The sequence below is a fragment of the Macrobrachium nipponense genome, chromosome 16 (genome assembly GCF_015104395.2).
Source record: "Macrobrachium nipponense isolate FS-2020 chromosome 16, ASM1510439v2, whole genome shotgun sequence".
Taxonomy (NCBI): domain Eukaryota; kingdom Metazoa; phylum Arthropoda; class Malacostraca; order Decapoda; family Palaemonidae; genus Macrobrachium; species Macrobrachium nipponense.
This window is the reverse complement of record NC_087209.1, coordinates 1,299,171-1,306,568: the sequence shown is the minus strand read 5'-3', so window position 1 is coordinate 1,306,568 and position 7,398 is coordinate 1,299,171. Positions and strand designations below refer to the sequence as shown.

The following is a 7,398-nucleotide window of genomic DNA, read 5'->3' as shown; positions in this document are numbered from 1 at the left end:
GATGTAGCAACAACTATAAACGTGACGTATATATTGGGTTGAGAGACTATACAGCTTATGTCAAATGAAGAGTTTCATTAAAACTACGAATGGGTATCAACGATAAATAGATTTTTTAAGATAGAAATACACATTTAAGATAAATCTTAGAAATGATATATATTTTACAGGTATTTCGATAAATTAGTTTATTTTGGGTTGAAAAATGTTTATTAGAAGCTCTCATATTATTGTTTACAATTTGTGACAGTCACTCAGGCAGGCCGCCACATTTAATGTGGACGTAGCATACGAAATTAATGACGGAAGTTTGGTTATTATAAGTGTTGATTGCCATTTTACGGTAGTTATGCCACTGAACAGTTTATAGGTAAGCTAATAAACAGTGCACGCTTAGCTTTAGCAAGAAATGTAAACCCAACGTGTGTGGCAGAGTGGCGTGATAACGGGCCAGGTATATTAGGTACTACCAGTGCTACTCCGATGAAAATTATAATGTCGTGCTCTTCCATCAGTGAACTTAACTGTAATTTGCTGTGTAATCGCCCTTGAATGTCAAGCAGTATCATGCTCATATCATACTGGGTCAATCGATCGTTGAATTAATCAATGAAATTACGGCGTGTTGAAAACATTGAGCTCGAAAACGATGTGAGGCAGACATCTGTCTTCATTCAGAAGTGAAGTTTGACGTGAGTGTGTCCTAAATGTTTTCAGTAGCTTACTCCTAGTTTGTTTTCGTATGCAATAACCTATTTGTATAAATTTCCCAATTGTAATGCATCCGCTTTTTAAAGTCATAATAAGATACTTGATGAGTGGGATGGTATTAACCGACAGATCGCAAAATAAGTCTGCTAGCTAGAGCTAGGCCATAGGCTACCTATAAACCTATTGCAACTCTACATGACACGCTTGCTGTGAGTCTAGTAGTTGGTTTACCCTAAGTAGAACAGAATATGCTTGTGTCTCGCCGTACCTGAAATAGAAATAAAGTAAAAAATAATGAGTTAGATGTGAAAGAAGCAAGATATTTAGTGCGTAGGTAGCTAGTTAGCTTATTTTATAGCCAGAAATGGTACCAGGCTAAATCAGCATCGTAGAAGGCCAATCGTAGATTAGGAGCAACAGGCATAGGCTTAGTAATAGTAGCAACGGGCATTATTTTTTTTTTATTGTTGCAGATGAACATTGTAATAGGGTCTGATGCTGTTCGTTAAACACGAGTGCTAAGTTTTTATAGGCCTAGTGTTGACATCATGTAAACAATTCCATAACTAGTGTGAAAGGAAAACATGAAGTACTAATTTCCATCCTTCTTGTAAGAGATGTCATTGATTTAACGTATTTCGTCGGTGACGAAGTATAAATAGACTGTACAGGTATATACTTTGATGCGAATGGTTATTAAAGAGGTCCTTCTCTCTTTTCATGGTGAATACAATACAAAGTACAGTTTTCATTGGGCAGAATCATTGTGCAATTGCGCCACGTAAAATGCTAACACCTGTTGTTTCTGTAGCCGACCGTGCTTTAAGAGAGGTTTGCTAAAGGATGAAGCGTCAAAGTCAGATTATTATTATTATTATTATTATTATTATTATTATTATTATTATTATTATTATTATTATTATTATTATTATTATTTATTGTTGAGGCTTTATTCTGCTACTGTTCGCCTTTGTACTGTATAACTGTTTTATTTATTTATTTTTAATAAACATGATTCCTTTAAGGGTTCTGTATGGGATCTAAAAGTCGATTAAAAACAGTTGCATAACCTTATAGATACTCATGTAGCTATATTTCTATGTATGTATATAACCACACAATGATCACTGACATATTTATAATTCAGCTGGGGATGAATCATAAGTGTAGAACACTTCTAGAACATTAGCTGCTACGTACGCCTAACGCAGAAGTATTATCGTTAGTAGTTCCCCGTTGGATGAGTCGTTACGTGCTCGCCCACCGATTTGGTATTCCCAAGTTCGATTCCCCGATCTGCCAACGTGGAATCAGGGGAATTTGTTTCTGGTGATTAGAAATTCATTTCTCGATATAATGTGGTTCGGATCCCACAATAAGTTGTAGGTCTCGTTGCTGGGTAAGCAATTGGTTTCTAGCCACGTAAAAATATCTAATCCTTCGGGCCAGCCCTAGGAGAGCTGTTAATCAGCTAAGTAATCTGGTTAAACTAGGATATACTTAACTTATTATGTCAGACACCCCTGTATGCATTGCGCCAGTCACCGGTCTTACGCACGACGGTTTTTATTGATTTATTTGGATATTTAGTTACAATCTTACTACCCTGCACTCTGTAGGCTATCGTTTCCTTCTCGCATTTATTATTTCAGAATTATGCATTTTTTTTTTCATTTACTAAACAGTCTCCTTCCATTCTTTCCTTATGACAAAACCGACTCAAGCCTCTCTGGTTCATCCTTTCAGACTTTCATCTACATGTATGTTTTTTAACCATTCTCTCTCTCTCTCTCTCTCTCTCTCTCTCTCTCTCTCTCTCTCTCTCTCTCTCTCTCTCTCTCTCAAATGTATATATATAAATTAATGTTTGACTGTGTGAGAGTGAGTGGGGGTCAGATAGCGGTGCATTTTTGGCTGGTTCCATTAGGCTAATGTTCTGGGCAGATTAGGAATCGGGGGACAAGGCAGGAATTCCAAGACTCGTTTAGGGCTGGAAATGTGCCATACATTCTAATTAAAACCGCGCTCTCGTATCTCTGGAGTGTCTTGCCCACCGGTTACAATTACTTTTATGTGAAATTAAAGGAAAATACATCGTTAGGCCCATAGATATATCTGTGGTTAGGCCTATTGCCTATTTCCCACGCTGCCCTAACGGTCGGTGAATTGAAAATGCAATTCTGCTTAGTGTAGCGTATCAGACATATTTGTTTCTGTGTGTGTGTGTGTGTGTGTGTGTGTGTGTGTGTGTGTGTGTGTGTTTGTTTTTCAAACACTGATTCAGATATCTCGCTCTTCCATCATCATTTTGACGTGGAGTTGTTACCTTTATCGGATTTTTAAAATGCGCTAAGCAATAACACCAATTCTGTTTGACCTTTTAAGGAAATTGCCCTTGTGATGTTGTTTTTGACTAGCTGTCTATATATATATATATATATATATATATATATATATATATATATAAAAGTACATTATTATTATTTTTTTTGGTCTATCACAGTCCTCCACTTCGACTGGGTGGTATTTATAGTGTGAGGTTATTATTATTATTATTATTATTATTATTATATTGTCATCACAGTCCTCCAATTTGACGGTGGTATTTATAGTGTGGGGTTCCTGGTTGCATCCTGCCTCCTTAGGAGTCCATCACTTTTCGTACTATGTGCGCTGTTTTTCTAGTAGCACACTCTTCTGCGTGAGTCCTGGAGCTACTTCGGCATCTAGTTTTTCCAGGTTCCTGTTCAAGGTTCTTGGGATCGTGCCTCCTAGTGTTCCTGTGATTATGGGTACAATTTCCACTGGCATATCCCTTATCCTTCTTGTTTCTATTTTCTATTATTATATTATTATTATTATTGTATGCTGGGAGTAAACCCCCTTAAACATGTTTTATTAAAAGTAATTGCTGCCTCAGCTGCATTAATTTTATAAAGGTTCTTCTCTATTTTTCTAATTATTGTTTTCTCATTGTTGCTTAAACTGGTGAGCAACGCACCGAAGGTTGACATGTCTCAAATAGGTAATAGTCAAAGTCGATGAATTTTATTAATAAAAATATTCCGGTGGTAGTCAAATTTTCTGGGTATATCCCATAGAGTTTATTGCAAGTACAATTCAATTCTATTCTTTTGTATTCCTTTTGTAGGGCTGCGACGTTTTGTCTGAGACTTCAGACATTCTTTTAGGCGGAGGTAGGTGGTGGACTGAAGTGAGAGGGTGAGTCTATCCGCTTTATTGTGGCAGTGCAGGGGGGGGGGGGGGGGGGGGGGGGGGGGTCTTCGTGTCGCTGCCTTTTCATTATCTAATGAATGGGAGCTGCTTTCTGCTTTTTATGATTGGCTGCCTGGCTGCAGGCTGAAACCAGTTCCCGAGCGCATGCTCAACAGGCGCGCCGATCTTCTCATCTGTATAGCATCCACGCCGGGGGGGGGGCCCCCCCCCCCCCCTTCATTTTTGATTGCTCAATGGCCGTGTGAGGTTGTTGAAAAAATAACACTAAGTTATTTTTTGTTTTCTTTTCTTTTTTTTAATATGGTAATTTGGTAAGTTTGTAAATGATTGTTTTATTTTTAACTTGGATTTTAGTATTTAAATATTTTTGTTTACATAAATGATGACAATTCCTAATAACCTGTTAAAAATTAAGATGGTTGGGGTCGTTGAAGAGATTTGCTGCTCGATATACATTTCTTACAGAAAGGAGAAGTGGACGGCTTTTAATGAAAATGAAGGTAGTTCTTAGCCATTTTCACCAGTGACAACATTGGATTTACTTACCTCTTTATCGTCATGGTGAAAAAATAAGTGATCGGTACCATGGATCCGCATATTACGTTACCTGCTACTTGGAAGCCTTATCAAGAGCCAGCACAGCAATTGCGATTTGTTGCATTTATAAACACGCATACACGGACGTATGGGTTGTGAGGTACGTCATCATTTTTAAACGGTCATTTAAATTTTTATGATTTATAATCCATAGTTCATTTAATAATGAAAGTCCCTTGCTTTTGCTTTTTAGCCCCCACAAATAAATATACCCTTGGATAATATTTATATCATTTACAATTTTTATGGGATTGCCATATTATCCCAAGTCCCATCATAGTTAAGAGATTCCTTTATCTTCAGTTACTTTGTGCTGGTTAGATAATTGAAGTGTTGTATCGTATTTTGGTATTTTCTCATTTGCCACTTTTATGTTAATTAGTCGTTTATTTACATTCGTTGTTTTTACTACTTAGGTGGTTATTCGTTCGGCCTTACTGTAAATTTGGCTTGTTGTATACAAGTAATATACTTAATACGCAAAGTGGACCATTGCCTTTAGGTAATTATTATTTGATAGTGTTAAGTGAAATCCATTATTGATGCAATACATATATTTGAATGGCATTCCTGTGTTTAAATAATTTATTAGTGATTTCGATAGTTTAAATTACCATTTGAAGTGTAACTGAGATTTGGTATTTTATATTTGTCTAGGGGTTCTTGAGAATGGTAATTGGAAGTTGGAGATGCTTGACCATCGCTTTGACCTCCATTTAAGGCGATCATCTTCGACAGCAGCAACAACAGCATTGGGTTTAATTTGAGCAGCTATACATGAAACCATTTTATTATATCTTATTCAAGTTCATAATTTTATGAAGGTTTCATTAAAATAAGAAAATTACTCTTTGTATTAATTTTCCAATCACGTAATAAATTTTTCGAGATGGCGCCCAACGTGGGGCATAAGTAAGGCGCTGTTTTTGCTGTCTGGTTAGCTTCCGGGTTGGGGTTTCGTTTGTTTGTGGGTCCATGGTCTATCCTTTCAATTTTATTGAAATGAGTGTAGAAGTAAAGACTCGTAAATATATTCGTGGCAAAGTAACGCAGTTGTTTAATGAACATGATAAATTCACGAGTATGAATAAAACTGAGTGCAAGGCTGTTCAAATTAAACTGGTTTCGTACAGTGATCAGTTGAACAGTCTTAATACTGTAATCCAGAAGTCTTTGTATGGAGACGGGAAAAATGAGGAGGAGTTCTTATTAGAATTGCAGTCTTGTGATGATTACTCAGATAATTTAAATACCTGTTTTGCTGTTTTGCAATTGATGGATTCTAAGCCTGAGGCCAAGGGATTCTAAGCCTGAAGAGTCCTGTAGTTCCACTTCCGGTTTACGCTAGCACCGAAAGTGAAAATGTTGAAAAATTTCTTGTTGAGTTTGAATCAGCTATTGCCACAATATTCTTACACTGAGAGGGATACACTATTACTTCTCAAGCAACAGGTATCAGGCAGAGCCTCAATTTTGCTAGAGAATCTTGAAATTTCAAAGCAGACTTATACTGATGCTAAGAAATTGCTTAAAGAAGCACTGGCTTCTTGTTCGCTGCAGAAATTCAATGTAATTAAGCAATTAAGTGAAATGAAGCTTGAGTACGGTACTGATCCTTTTTCCTATACTGTATTGGAAAAATTACTAATGTAACAAACTTTTTCTACATTGGAAATCAAAGTAGATGATATTTTGCAGTATTTCATCTGGCAAGGCATGAATGAGTCCTTTAAAGCTCAGCTTGTAAATGTGACTAATCATTTACGTCCATCACTTGAGGAGATAAAGGAAAAGTTCTTTGAAGCATCTGAACGTTATATGGACGTCACAAGAAAGTTTAATGAAAGGGGGAGACAAGGAGGAAAATCTTCTACATCACTTGCAGTTAATGTTAAATATGAGGATAATGAAACTAACAGAATTAGTACTGCTGACGCCGCTTCTCCGAGGAAAAGGTGCACTCTTTGCCAGGAAAACCATGCAACACATAAGTGTATAAAATATAAAGAACCAGAGCATAAGCTGAGACGCTTAGAAGAACTTAATGGTTGCAAGAAATGTGCTAACATTGGACATACCACGAACAAATGCAAGTTTAAATTCTTTAAGAAATGCTATTTTGTAAGGGTTGGCACTTTTCATTTTTGTGTGACCATCAAGGTGAAAAATCTCATGATGAAAAACTACAAGTGAATGGGAGAGGTGGCAAGGAAGTAAAAGCAGGTAAATCAAAACAGGGAAACCTCAAGTGACGTGATGATTATAACTAAGGCTTTGCATACCTCTGATGGCGCCTCTGTTTTGCCAACTTTTACCTGTGAAATGTTGAATGGAGCCCTTGTTAGAGGTTTGAAGGACTGTGGCTGTCAGACCAGTTTTGTAACTGAAAAACTTGCATGTGATAATAGGTTGAAAGTGTTAGAAGATAATGTCTTTAACAGTCAATGGTTTTAATTCAAGTAAGAAGTATAAATCCAAGATATTGAATTAAAGTGCAAACTTTGATGATTAAGAAGGCTTTGTGGTAATACATGCATTGTGTGTATCAAGCATAGATATAAATTTGTCATTGCCAGGAATTTCTGAAGTGGCCAGGGCCTTTGCCAAAAAAAGGCTTCAAATTAGCTGATTGATTGATTGATTGATTGATTGTGAGTTATCTGGCGTCACAACTACCAGGGTCACCGACGCCGAATACTAAATGTGATCTTTTAACTTTTATAATATATTATACAACATTCAAAATAACTTTATCTTATGAGAGATATATAAATTTGATTTAAAAAAAAAAATAAATAAATTAAATTTCTGATAAAAATAAATAATATTCCGATAAAAAGAATTGCGATTGAT

General features: G+C 36.3%; 1 protein-coding gene across 2 annotated transcripts in view; it reads left to right on the top strand.

The window, feature by feature from the left end:
- The first annotated feature begins 260 nt into the window (after positions 1 to 260).
- LOC135195503 (carboxypeptidase B-like) overlaps positions 261 to 7,398 on the top strand; it is a 403,889-nt gene continuing 396,751 nt past the window's right edge. For both annotated transcript variants that reach the window (XM_064221727.1, XM_064221726.1), the window contains exon 1: positions 261 to 692. The gene's annotated coding sequence lies outside the window, so the exon portion shown is untranslated. The remainder of the gene's footprint in view (positions 693 to 7,398) is intronic.